General features: G+C 39.2%; 1 long non-coding RNA gene across 1 annotated transcript in view; it reads left to right on the plus strand.

Moving 5' to 3' along the window:
* LOC140604434 (uncharacterized) overlaps positions 1-15,027 on the plus strand; it is a 207,788-nt gene that overhangs the window by 120,811 nt on the left and 71,950 nt on the right. The window contains exon 3 of the long non-coding RNA XR_012007323.1: positions 5,603-5,714. This is a non-coding gene — a long non-coding RNA (uncharacterized lncRNA). The remainder of the gene's footprint in view (positions 1-5,602; positions 5,715-15,027) is intronic.

Raw genomic sequence — 15,027 nt, forward strand, 5'->3', positions numbered from 1 at the left:
ATTAAAAAGATTCATGGAAACTAATGAGAATGAAGATACAACCATCCAAAATCTTTGGGATGCAGCAAAAGCAGTCCTAAGGGGGAAATACATCGCAATACAAGCATCCATTCAAAAACTGGAAAGAACTCAAATACAAAAGCTAACCTTACACATAAAGGAGCTAGAGAAAAAACAGCAAATAGATCCTACACCCAAGAGAAGAAGGGAGTTAATAAAGATTCGAGCAGAACTCAACGAAATCGAGACCAGAAGAGCAGTGGAACAGATCAACAGAACCAGGAGTTGGTTCTTTGAAAGAATTAATAAGATAGATAAACCATTAGCCAGCCTTATTAAAAAGAAGAGAGAGAAGACTCAAATTAATAAAATCATGAATGAGAAAGGAGAGATCACTACCAACACCAAGGAAATACAAACGATTTTAAAAACATATTATGAACAGCTATACGCCAATAAATTAGGCAATCTAGAAGAAATGGATGCATTCCTGGAAAGCCACAAACTACCAAAACTGGAACAGGAAGAAATAGAAAACCTGAACAGGCCAATAACCAGGGAGGAAATTGAAGCAGTCATCAAAAACCTCCCAAGACACAAGAGTCCAGGGCCAGATGGCTTCCCAGGGGAATTTTATCAAACGTTTAAAGAAGAAACCATACCTATTCTCCTAAAGCTGTTTGGAAAGATAGAAAGAGATGGAGTACTTCCAAATTCGTTCTATGAGGCCAGCATCACCTTAATTCCAAAACCAGACAAAGACCCCACCAAAAAGGAGAATTACAGACCAATATCCCTGATGAACATGGATGCAAAAATTCTCAACAAGATACTGGCCAATAGGATCCAACAATACATTAAGAAAATTATTCACCATGACCAAGTAGGATATATCCCTGGGACACAAGGCTGGTTCAACACCCGTAAAACAATCAATGTGATTCATCATATCAGCAAGAGAAAAACCAAGAACCATATGATCCTCTCATTAGATGCAGAGAAAGCATTTGACAAAATACAGCATCCATTCCTGATCAAAACTCTTCAGAGTGTAGGGATAGAGGGAACATTCCTCAACATCTTAAAAGCCATCTATGAAAAGCCCACAGCAAATATCATTCTCAATGGGGAAGCACTGGGAGCCTTTCCCCTAAGATCAGGAATAAGACAGGGATGTCCACTCTCACCACTGCTATTCAACATAGTACTGGAAGTCCTAGCCTCAGCAATCAGACAACAAAAAGACCTTAAAGGCATTCAAATTGGCAAAGAAGAAGTCAAACTCTCCCTCTTCGCCAATGACATGATACTCTACATAGAAAACCCAAAAGTCTCCACCCCAAGATTGCTAGAACTCATACAGCAATTCGGCAATGTGGCAGGATACAAAATCAATGCCCAGAAGTCAGTGGCATTTCTATACACTAATAATGAGACTGAAGAAAGAGAAATTAAGGAGTCAAATCACATTTACAATTGCACCCAAAAGCATAAGATACCTAGGAATAAACCTAACCAAAGATGTGAAAGATCTATACCCTCAAAACTATAGAACACTTCTGAAAGAAATTGAGGAAGACACAAAGAGATGGAAAAATATTCCATGCTCATGGATTGGCAGAATTAATATTGTGAAAATGTCAATGTTTAATGCAATCCCTATCAAAATACCATGGACTTTCTTCAGAGAGTCAGAACAAATTATTTTAAGATTTGTGTGGAATCAGAAAAGACCCCGAATAGCCAGGGGAATTTTAAAAAAGAAAACCATATCTGGGGGCATCAGAATGCCAGATTTCAGGTTGTACTACAAAGCTGTGGTCATCAAGACAGTGTGGTACTGGCACAAAAACAGACACATAGATCAGTGGAACAGAATAGAGAATCCAGAAGTGGACCCTGAACTTTATGGGCAACTAATATTCGATAAAGGAGGAAAGACTATCCATTGGAAGAAAGACAGTCTCTTCAATAAATGGTGCTGGGAAAATTGGACATCCACATGCAGAAGAATGAAACTAGACCACTCTCTTTCACCATACACAAAGATAAACTCAAAATGGATGAAAGATCTAAATGTGAGACAAGATTCCATCAAAATCCTAGAGAAGAACACAGGTAACACCCTTTTTTAACTCGGCCACAGTAACTTCTTGCAAGATACATCCACAAAGGTAAAAGAAACAAAAGCAAAAATGAACTATTGGGACTTCATCAAGATAAGAAGCTTTTGCACAGCAAAGGATACAGTCAACAAAACTAAAAGACAACCTACAGAATGGGAGAAGATATTTGCAAATGACGTATCAGATAAAGGGCTAGTTTCCAAGATCTATAAATAACTTCTTAAAGTCAACACCAAAGAAACAAACAATCCAATCATGAAATGGGCAAAAGACATGAACAGAAATCTCACAGAGGAAGACATAGACATGGCCAACATGCACATGAGAAAATGCTCTGCATCACTTGCCATCAGGGAAATACAAATCAAAACCACAATGAGATACCACCTCACACCAGTGAGAATGGGGAAAATTAACAAGGCAGGAAACCACAAATGTTGGAGAGGATGCGGAGAAAAGGGAACCCTCTTACACTGTTGGTGGGAATGTGAACTGGTGCAGCCACTCTGGAAAACTGTGTGGAGGTTCCTCAAAGAGTTAAAAATAGACCTGCCCTACGACCCAGCAATTGCACTGTTGGGGATTTACCCCAAAGATACAGATGCACTGAAACGCTGGGACACCTGCACCCCGGTGTTTGTAGCAGCAATGTCCATAATAGCTAAACTGTGGAAGGAGCCTCGGTGTCCATCGAAAGATGAAGGGATAAAGAAGATGTGGTTTATGTATACAATGGAATATTCCTCAGCCATTAGAAACAAGAAATACCCACCATTTGCTTCAACGTGGATGGAACTGGAGGGTATTATGCTGAGTGAAGCAAGTCAGTCGGAGAAGGACAAACATTATATGTTCTCATTCATTTGGGGAATATAAATAATAGTGAAAGGGAATATAAGGGAAGGGAGAAGAAATGTGTGGGAAATATCAGAAAGGGAGACAGAACGTAAAGACTGCTAACTCTGGGAAACGAACTAGGGGTGGTAGAAGGGGAGGATGGCGGGGGGTGGGAGTGAATGGGTGACGGGCACTGAGTGGTTATTCTGTATGTTAGTAAATTGAACACCAATAAAAAATAAATAAAAAATAAATAAAAAATTAAAAAAAAATAATGCATGCACAATGTGAAAGGGGTATCCCAGGTTCTACTTGTTGGGGGCCATTTTATCACCAGCCAGGGCCCATGCTTTCTTCTCCTGGACCCCTCCCTCCAACCAGTCAGTACTCATGGCTGGGTAAAAAAAACGAGTGGCCCATGGCAGTGGTAACTGTGTCTCCCTTCATACAGCTCATGTAACTTTCCAAGCCCTTCCCCTGAGAATTTGTGAAAATCCTGGCAGAGGGAAAAAACCAGCACAGCTGCCTGATAACTTCAGTAGGACAAGAATAGTTTCTAATTAAACTCTTATGTCTTTGATTTAAAACTCCATTTAATGAAATAATTCGCCATCTTAAGGCAGTTGTTGATTACAGGAAAGTACACCTTGAATTTTGTAAGTTGCAACCCCCTCCAAGGCCTCATCAACCTCCCCAAAAGGAATACAACGTGCGCCTTCTTAAGGAAAACTGAAAATCTTTCAACATTTGATTCCTTCCTCTTTGCGACTCTTTCTGAAATCTGAAAGGCTGCCTGAATTCCAGATGTAGACTATCATTCTTGCTTCCGCTATTTCCAACCTGACTTCAGGGCCCGCCAAGTGACTTGGCAAGGATATAGAGGTCAAATCCTCGAGACTGTTAAGAAGCTAGTTGTAGCAAGCAGATGAGATGCCCAAGCAGCACCTGCTAGGGGTTCTGTTGGTCTGATTGGCAATGAATCCGTGGGGTCCACTGCTCTTTGGGGTTTTCTTATTTGGGGTCCTGTTCCCACCAGGTCCCCAATTATAGATGGGAAAACCATTTATGAGTCTTTTGTCTCTTCTCCTTCTTGGGCCCCTCAGGAGATTCCTCTTCCTAGGGTTTCCTCTTTACAGTTGTCTATTAAAGAGTGGTGTCAGGAAGAGAAGATGGTGGTAACCAGAGAGTTGTTTAGGAAAGAGCAGCTGGTGAATGCATCTACCACTCTCTTTGAAGCTAGACTTCATAAACACGGCAGTACAATTCAGGTTAAAGCTCCTTATTGGGGGGGGGGGGCACCTGGATGGTTCAGCGGTTGAGCGTCTGCCTTTGGCTTGGGTTGTGGTCCTGGGGTCCTGGAATCGAGTCATATGGGGCTCCCTGCTCAGTGGGAGTCTGCTTCTCCCTCTACCCCTCCCTGCTGCTTGTGATCTCTCTCTCTCTCTCCCAAATAAATAAATAAAATCTTTTTTAAAAACCTTCCTTATTGGGTGTTTGTTAGTATGCTATAGTTTGACTAAGAACCCAATAGGAGGGGTAAAGCAGTACAGAGGGGAGCATAGAATACTTTTGTTTAAAAGATGTCGTGGCTCTTTCTAGTTGTTTCTAAGAGTCATTTTGAGAGGTTGGTCAAACTACTTAACTACCTTACTCTCATCACTTACCAAATCAAGTTTTTTATTTTTGCACAAAAGATAATGTGAAATGCATGGCTGACATACATCAACACTTTCATTCTTGGTGTATTTCGAGGTGAGGGACCTTATGCTATTGTAATAAGTGACCTCATAATGTTTAGGGATGCTCTTTTACTGTGGGGGAGCCCACAGACTTTGACACTAGATTTGCCAAGCATAATAAGCTATATTTGTGTGAAAATGCGAGTTGTCATGTTGTTTTGACCTATAAAAACAGTGTTTTAACCAAAGCCAAATATTTGACCTTTTGTCCTGTCTCTGTCAGCATCATTTTAGGTGGTGTGAGTAATGTCCAGCTCCTATGATTCTGATTAAATGGTGGAGCATGTTGAGAATAACATTTAAGTTGCTTCGGTTTATGTTTTCTGCTCTTGAAAAAGAGTTCATTATCCTATTAAAATAGATCAAGCTATGAGAAGTAGTCATTTCTATAAGCTTCATAATATAATTATGAGGACAAATTGCACATAGAATAGAGTGTGGAATGCAATGTGCTAACAATTACTTTTCCTCAACCTTTTGTGGCAAATTCTATTTTTCATCAATGTTATAGGGGGGGGAAACCTGAGGTTTAGGAAGTTTGAGTAATATGAGACCATAAAGCTAATGAGTAGCACTGTTAAGACTAAAACCTGGATTGTCTAATTTGTATCCTTAACCTTTGATTTATGCACAGTTTTTTTTTATGAATCCCTGGAGAAATCAGTGTGGAATGTAAGTTTCATATGGCATTAACATATAGATACCAACTGCCTACATGTAAAGGTTCTTCAGTGTAAAAGATAGTGGAAGAAAATATAGAAAGACAGAGAGAGACCAAGAGAGAGAGAGAGACACACACACACAGAGATATAGAGACAGAGACAGAAAGCTACAACATACTAGCTCTCCTTCTAAGAAATAATCCTATTAAGTGACAAATATTTGTCTGATTGCTTCTAGATGAGTCCAGATACACTGATGTATGCCATAATTCTATACTACAATCCATTGCCTAACAACTCTAGCATCGTGAGAACTAATCTGTCATGCCAGTGAAACGTTCTTATCTCAGGTGAGGTGTCTCATAGCTGCTCCTGCCCTATCTTGGTTCCTCTTTTCACCTCCCTCAACTGGTTTACTATTAATGTTTCATTCAGCAAAACCATCCAACCCAACTAGATTCCATTTAGTTCTTCTGTGCCCTCTCTGTAGAGACTGAAGTTCACTATGAGACTGAAGACTGGTAGATGGAGGCATGAGTAAATTAGAGGCTATCCTTCACCACCAGTAGCTATATGGGTGACAGATAACTCAATACAGATTTCTGGAGTGCTGCCAGGGATCATATTAGCCTCAGGCTCAGATATTATTTCTGTTTAAGCGAAAGCCCACATTGGAAGTCACATTTTTCTAAGGTTCTTTATTGATTTGTGTATAGCCATGCTAACTTTAAACATAGAATCTATTCTTTGACATGTCTTTATTGATATCAATAGGTAAATTGCATGAAGCTTCCTTATCAGTTCCCACCTACAAAGTAACTCATGAACTAGTGCTCTTGATCTAGTTACCTGGTAAATAGTCAGAAGCTACTTCAACCTTCATATCACTAAGGCTCAAAGTAGATACTTGGAGTTGATGCTTTTAAATTTTATGATGTCATTCACAATGCAGTGAGTTACTTTTCTTGCCTCTCTATGGTTACCTAGCATTAATATTCTAAAAGTCTGCGTCCACTCTAAGTTTTGGCTACAAAATCTTACCTGAATCTGTATTACATGCCATTTGAAGGCTACTGAAGCATCAGCTGAGCATCGGATTCTTTAAACAAGACTTGCTCTTGGGTGCCTGGTTGGCTCAGTTGCTTAAGCATCTGCCTTCAGCTCAGATCATGATCTCAGGGTCCTGGAATCCAGCCTGTGTCAGACTCCCTGCTGAGCAGAGAGTCTGCTTCTTCCTCTCCCTTTGCTCCTGCCCCTGCCTCTGCTCATGCTCTCTCTCTCTCAGAGATAAATAGGTAGGTAGGTCAGGTAGGTAGGTAGGTAGGTAGGTAGGTAGGTAGGTAGATGATAATTTTTAAGAAGACTTGCAATAGATCAGGCAATGTAGATCTATTGGAACATTTGAATGCCAATGGCATCCAACAGCTTTAGGTATAAACTACTATGTCAAAATAAAGGCAAATTAAGTAAAAATACAGAGATTTGTTAAGAAAAGAGCAGTAGCCCTTTGAGGCTGTATAAACCAAGTTCAATTTTTCTCAGGTATTGGAACAGGCAGGGGAATAATAAAGCTATAATTTGTGGCTACAATTTACATTAACCACCTAACATCTGTGTCAAGGAACTAAGCATTTTACATTATAATTTAATATAATAGGTCTTTTTAAGTGCATAATTAGTAGCTATTAATAATAAATAAGACAACTGGAAAATTTGGTTTTCCATCAATGTCCACATCCCTTAAACCATATTCTTTCCTAATTAAAGACTCTATGAGAGTTCCCAACCTTAGCTGCTTGACATATCACCTAGGAAGCTCTAAAAAATGTGATTACTCAGACACTAGCCCAGAACAACTAAATCATGAACTTTAGAGTGTAGAACCCAGATGTTAATAACGATAATTCTGAAACTTCCCAGGTGATTCTAACAGGCATCTAAGGTTGATAAATTCTGGTCTAGAATAAATACCTAGAAATAAGAAATATTATTAGAAATAAAGTCTAGAAATAAGGAAAGGCTAAATTGATACATCCTTTTGTCTACTGAATCATACTTCATTCACTAATACTAAGCTTTGAAATAACATTCAAAGCTAGTTAGTATACCTTTGTAATACATATATTTGTCATATCACAGGTGACATCTGTAACTTGGACAGTTCCACTTTAATATTATTACAAGTGAGTTAAAAGTTATCAAAAGATTTGTTTTTTTAGTGCTCAAAGTTTAGGCTTAAGTATCACTTGAAAAAAGTTTGCACCTGCTTTCTAGGTGAAAAAATATGATCAACTCAATAAAAGATTGAAATTAGCAGTAATGGGGGCAGAACAATGAATATGAGGAGTAGAATCTCAGATTTGCTTTCTTATCTTAGAAAGCCCTCTTCCTACCACAACTTATTCTGGGTGAGACTCTAAATATCTAGTTTGAACTCAGTTTGCTGTCCTTCTTATTAGGTAGTGAGCCCCATAATCAATTGATCGTCCTACTTTGGCCATATAATACATCTAGAGTTTTAGTTTAACTCAGAGGAACTTCAGGCTTAAAATACCATGTAGAATGTTTTGGAGATCTCTTTAACCTTGGCCCCCCCCCCCTTTTTTTTTCCTTTGGGGATAAATTTAGCTCTGTGTTCATACATGTATCAGGATGGCCTTTTTTTTTCCTCTTAGAGAAGAAAGAAGAAACTGTTTTTCACATTAAATTTCTTTTCTCCCCTCTACTCCATTCTTTTATTGGCCTAGTCATTTGATAATTTATTTGCTCCTTTTAAGGAACTATAATTTGAATCTTATAATCTGAAGCTATTTAAGTTTTTTCTTAAAAGTTTCATATAGATACTGCCTATTTGCTTTAGGAATTTGATGTCACAAAATGTAAAATAACCAGTTAAAAGACTAATGCTATTCCTTGGCTCCATTTTTGTTACTATACTTGCCTGTCACTTCTGTCAAACTTCTAGATGAGTAGTGTCATAGTTGACTATTCATCTGCTGGAAGGATGTTAAGGATTATAACCTTTTGCTGTCATCTTCTAGGTTGGTCTTGTCTAGAAGGTAACATTGACACTTGTAACTGCTGTGAGACTCAAACTTGTAGAAAGTCACATCTCTCGCCCAAACTGGCCTGAAGCCACTGGGAGAAAGGTGAACCAAAAATTTTATTGTGATGAGGAGGAACAATTTTACCTTATCCTTCAAGATTCTTCTGGCTGGTTTAAGATTCAAATTGACGAGACAGATTAACAGCAGAAAATTAAATTTAATTATGTACAATCATGCAGAATGAGATGTATATGTCATCTTGAACTGAGGAGAAGTGGGTAGGAGTCTGGGGCTTCAAAGGGAAGGAAAGCAATTGACAGAAAAATGAAAAAGTAAATGCTTGATAAACAAATGTTTTCTGGGCCAATCAGTAAAAATGGGACAGAGATTGAACTTTGATCAAACAGGTCTTACTAGGTCTCTTCCTGTCTAACCATACTTAGTTCATTTTATGCTATAGCTCTCAACAAAGCAGATCTTTTATCTAAATTGTTTTAAGCATTTAGACAGAAGGTTAAAGTTTCTTCCTGAGTCCTTTGGGCCTTGAATATTTTCTGCTTGAAATAATCTGCATGCCAAAGTAGCACATCTTGGGACAATTTATTCTGAAACCCTATAGTTGCTATTGGCTTTTGGAGTTGGAACCGTAATTATTGCTGCTTTCTTTACAACATCACCATACAGAAGACTGAAGAAATCTGCTTGAGATACCTTTTTCACTATCCTAAAAAACTGGTGTACATAGTCAGTAGTTATTCTGTTTCAATGTTTGAATAAGACTTCCTAAAACTATAAGAGATGTCATAACAGATCATAACAGTTCTGGACTATAAGGCAATCTATCTGCAATTGCACCATAGCTTCACCAATTCACATTTTGGCTGGAATGATAATTTCCTGTCCAGTGGTATTGCATCCCCTTCCCTTCCCCCTCAGTCATTTCTTATATTCAGTCAGCTTATCTTTAGTGGAAGCCCCTGAGTCTTAGTTCTCACCCCACCCCTTAAATTTTAGTTCCTTTAGCTTCCTCCTAGAACTTTAGGATATATAAGGCTAAGATGGATTATTGTGGGTGTACCTAAAGATAGATGTTTTGTATGCAAGACATTGTCTTTAAATTGCTTAGACTGTAAGATATGTGATCTTTGCTTCTAGAATCTCACTTTTGGATGGGTTTCATTGTTTCTGCTTTGCAGTGTTTTCCAAGGACCCTTTGTATTGCAACTGGGACCTATGTTTCTCAGAATTCCAAGTGTTTGCCCAGTAGATTGGTATCTACCAGAAATAGGATGGTAAGTGGGTGGGGGAAGGAGGAGTAGGGAAATAAAAAGTGATAGAGAACAGCATCAAAATCATCCAAAGAGCTGTTTCTGAATAACATCTGTATTGGCCACCAACACCCAAAGCTATCTCTGAAAAACAAACAGTTCAATAGAGCAGTTGGGCCAAGGACAAAGAGAAACAATGCTGAAATCTTCTCACATTTAGGGGTGAATTTTATATTTTAGTTGTAGGGTAGTCTTCATTGCTTTTAAAAATCCTAGTTTTGAGGAGGGAAAATTAAATAACACATAAGTACTTACTTTAGCTAACTATCCTTATCTTGAGGCATTATTATTGGGAGAGAAGAAAATAGGTTTTCCTAACTATGGCTTTTTTGAAGAATAGCATAAATCTGGCTCTGATGATAGCCTTGGTTTATGCTCTCCTGGGGAAAGGAGATAAGCACAGTATCCCCCTTTCTATAGCACAGTCAAGAACTCACATAGGAATTCTTAAAGAGACAGAATAGCTGGACATAAGTTTCTTAAACAATCTTGTCAAGAAAATGCAGAAAAGACAAGTTCATTGGTTTCTGCTGAACAGAGAAAGGCCATTCTTAGAGGACTTTTAGGGATCTGCATGTTACTTAATTTGCATTGACCATTTCTAGTTTTGATGATTTCTCAGAGTAGAACAGTGAGCTCATTTTTAATGTAAAAGCCCTACTTTTTAGACAAGTTCAACTCTAGATTTAGTTCACAAATATAGTGGTAGGTCACATGCAAAAGCAGCTTAGTGCATGAGAATATCAGTTGGAGAATGGGTTATGTGGCCAGAAATGAGAACCAAAAACTAAATCAACTAGAACAAAATAGGTCAGTTCAACTCTCCAATTCTGGCCTAGTATTAAAAATAGATATTTGGGGATGGCTCTCAAACATTAACAAGTATTGGAAAAGTCATTTGGAGTGCTGTTAACCATCACCAGAATTTGATTTAGGACAGCTGAGGTGAGACCTGAGAATTTGCTTTTCTAGATTCACTGGTGACATTCATGTGGCTGCTCTGTGGACCACACTTGAGGACCACTGGTTTAGAGAGCTACAGTTTTAAGGGCCTGGTATTTCTATTTATTATTTTAATTTCAGTATACTTAATTTTATTATTATTGTTATTTTTAATTTTATAAGGGCCTGGTCTTAACAAAAGCATAGGTTACAGCTCATGAAGAATACATTTACTAAAATGTTCTAATTATGGTTGTTGCTGTATGGAGATTATTGCAACATCACCTACCTTTCCACTCATCTTTTTTTTTTTTAGTTTTTATTTATTTATTCATGAGAGACACAGAGAGAGGCAGCGACCAGGCGGAGGGAGAAGTAGGTTCCTTGGAGGAAGCCTAATGCGGCACTAGATCCCCGGACCCAGGATCACGCCCTGAGCCGAAGGCAGACACTCAATTGCTGAGCCACTGAGGCTCTTTGGCTCTTTTTCTGTTGAAGTGAGCTAGGATGCCCATATAGATTTCTATTATCTTGTAACCTTTTGATGACGTCATCCAGAAAATAACTTCCCCTTGAAACTCTGACATCTACATTCTCTAAGATGTCTTGCAGTTAAGGGGGGAAAAAGTTTCATTAGTGACTACTTCTAAATGCAATTTCAGGCATTCTACTATTTACATTCCTAATATAGCTGTATCCTAAAAACTGTTCCTGGCAACTCTACCTCAACATTCCAGTGGTACACTCTTATTTACTTCAAACACCATAAAACCTGGGCTTACACTTCACAACTATCGATGAAAACTAAATGGTGTAAGTGGATAGCATCCCTTTTCCCCTTGTAACTCATATCAGGTGAAGGACACTGCCTTGCTAATTGTATAGATATCATCATTTTCCTACGGAAGGGACCATTACCCAATTAGCCCTTGTTCTAGAAGCAAGATTATAAGCCACAGGATATGGAATATGATTGATGTAAGCCATTTGTGGTAATCAAATTCTTATTCGCCAGTAATTTGACTAGGGGAGGACATGTGGCTAATTCTCACTAGTGACATAACGGAATCTTGGGTCTTTTGGGGATAGTTTTCTTCCCTCAGAGAGAAGGTACAAATATAGCTTTTCTTTCCTCCCCTTTCATTTCTACCTTGGATTCTGCTCTATGAAGATATATTGCTTGGAACCACTGCAGCCATCTTGTGACCATGAGGGAAAGGTGTGGTCATTTCAGACATGCTCACTCAAAGCCTCCATATTACTGAGCCACAGAATCATCCGTGGAACTGCCTAACTTTGGACTTCTATTAATTTAAGAAAATAATTTTTACTTAAGTCACTCTTAGTTTTTTTTTTAAAGTTGAATTTGAATCAATTATGAAAGTATATTCGGTCTTCGTTAAATGGCAAAAGCCACAGGCCATTTACTTTTTGGGTTTATTTTGGAATGTGGGCTTTTCCTCAGTGGAGTAAAACTCAGCCTGCTGTTTCCATAGGGAAGGCTCTTTATTTTATCTATTTGACACAGAGAGAGAAAGAGAGAGAGAGAGAGAGAGAGATTGAGAGTAGGGAAGCCACAGAGGGAGAAGCAGGTTCCCCACTAAGCAGGGAGCCTGAGGTGGGGCTCCATCCTAGGACACTGGGATCATGACCTGAGCTGAAGTCAGATGCTCAACCAGCTGAGCCACCCAGGTACCCTGGCAAATGGCTCTTGGTGCAAACTCACCAAGGGTAGTGAGAGCAGTCTAGTTTTCTTAAGTGCTAATTAGTCTCACCTGGTTCACAGCCACCAGCAAAATTGCAGATTTTTTTTTTAATCACCAAGTGCTATGATGATTACCACAATATTATGACAGGGCTAATACAATATAACCCAGCTGAAATACAAAGCGCTCTCTAGAGAAAAAAGTAGAGAAGATTTTGGTTGAACTGGTTCTGAACTTCCTAGTCTACCTAACAGAATGGGGTGGCGGGGGGTGGGGCAGGGAAGTAAGGGGAGGCTCTGCAAGCTATTTTGCTCTGCATTATTAATCTATTGCTGTAGTGCTGAGACACCTGTTGGCTCTGGAGATGCCCCTTCACAGATGCTGTTGCTCAAACTATCTATGACTCTATATGATGGTGTCTCAGCTGACTTCACTACATGAAGTCATATAGGTTCACTACATGAAGGGTGAACATTCTCTAGCCAAGGACCATTCCCCTAGTTAGGTGAAAGTTTGGCTCTGATAAGGCCCTTCAATCCTCTTCCCCTTCCATTTTGTCATGGAGCCTAAAATTCTTTTCACTGGCCCCTCTCTTAGGTTAGGATTTTATGTACAGAAGTTACTTGGGGGCGGGGAGAGGAGGTAGACAGAAGAATGTCTGCTTTTTCTCTTCAGAAGGGAAATAATAATTTACTCAGATTAGGACTTTGTAGCCGTGCTAATGGATTAAATTCCTCTGGATTAGTTGCTTGTGCCTTATAGTGAATAGAGCCAAGGACAAGTGATTTACTTAAGAAAAAAAGAAGCCTATAATGTAAGTTTTGGGGGTGCTATCTAGGGGAAAAAGTACAATTTCCCCCCATGGTATTAGAATGATTAGGGACAATACCAAGGATGGTGTGCTCTACTGGGTTTTCTTATCACCTTTAGGCAGATAACCAAGATGCTCATACCAGTCTGATCAACAGAATCAATTAGTAATTTTTTTTAAGATTTTATTTATTTATTCATGAAAGACACAGAGAGAGGCAGAGACACAGGCAGAGGGAGAAGCGGGCTCCATGCAGGGAGCCCGACATGGAACTCGATCCCGGTCTCCAGGATCACGCCCTGGGCTGAAGGCGGCGCTAAACCGCTGAGCCACCTGGGCTGCCCTAGCAATTTTCTTAAACTAGAGATTTATAGGTTGGTAGAACTGGAGCTACTAAATCAGAATCACAGCATGCTTGGGGACTACTGCTCTTGAGGAATGATTTTTAGGATTTAGCTTCCTTTTTCTGTGATTCTGAAGTTTATTTTTTTTAAAGATTTTTATTTATTTTTTCATGAGAGACACAGACAGAGGGAGAGGCAGAGACGTAGGCAGTAGGCTCACCGCGGGAAGCCTATGTGGGACTTGATCCTGGGACCCCAAGGTCACGACCCAAGCCAAAGGCAGATGATCAACTACTGAGCCACCCAGGTGGGTCTCATTATGAAATTTAGATGAATCCTATGAAATGCATGATCTAATGTTACCCCTTTTTATGGAACTCTCAGTCCAGATGATAATTAGATGGGTCTGGAATATTGTCTCTCAGTCTCATGGCTGTACTTCCTTTTTCTCAAAGGCTCTTCAGAGGCAGAGGGATGTAATAGGCAAAGTTAGAATGTGGGAAGGAAAGTCACATTTAGGGAAAGGTAAATAGGAACTCAAGTTGCTTTACATTTTTGAGGCAGGAAAATATACTTTTTTTCCTCCTTCAAGATTCTTCTAGCTGATCTAAGAAATCAATGTGAGACAGAGTAACAAGGGGAAAATCTCTTTATTACATGCTCACGAAGACCCAATAATAAAATTGAGACCAAAGAAATGATCAAGGCAGGCAGCTTTCATACTTCTTAGACAAAGAGACAATAAATCTGAGAGGAATTGACAGGACAAAGAAAATTTATATTCAGGAGCTACAATGAGTAAGGAATTTTAAACAGAAGTTGGGCTAGAGTAGTAAATTAATAAAAGTAGCAAGGTTTGTTGATACCCCCTTTTATTGGCCCTGAATCTCCTAACTCTGGTGATAAGGATGTCTCTTTACCTCCTGGTGCAGAGATGGTACCTTTCCTATGGGGAATTTATTTTCCACTTTTTTGGAGAAAAAGTGAGGTCAGAGTGTTGTTGTACTTGCTGTTTCTTAAGTAAATTTAATTTAATCAATATGCCAAAGTGGCACATTTTGGGGTGGCCTGCCCTTGGCCCCCACAACATACAGTCATGAGAGGTGATCAGACAGGAAGTATACCAATTTATCAGGCTATAAAGAGCTGTCAATTTGAGACTGAGGTTTTAGCAGCAGGAAAGTGTGTTGGTGAGAGTTTGATAGTATTCAGTCATGTAGGATGATTACTCCGTAGCAATGAGCGTTAGTTGGTGAGCACAACCGGTGCAGTTCATTGCCATAGTCTAGTTCGCCTGGATGAGGATGGCAACTGTGATGGTTGAAAGCAAGGAACATGTGGAAGAGTGCTAAGTGAAGGACAATGACTGATTGTAGGGAGCAAGAGAGAGAGGCACCAAGAAACTGACAAAATTCCTAAAGCTTGTACTTTAGGGACAATAGAGGAATGTAAGTGAATTGGAGAAGATATTTGATTTGAGAGGGA

This window comes from Canis lupus, chromosome 15, assembly GCF_048164855.1.
Source record: "Canis lupus baileyi chromosome 15, mCanLup2.hap1, whole genome shotgun sequence".
Taxonomy (NCBI): Eukaryota; Metazoa; Chordata; class Mammalia; order Carnivora; family Canidae; genus Canis; species Canis lupus.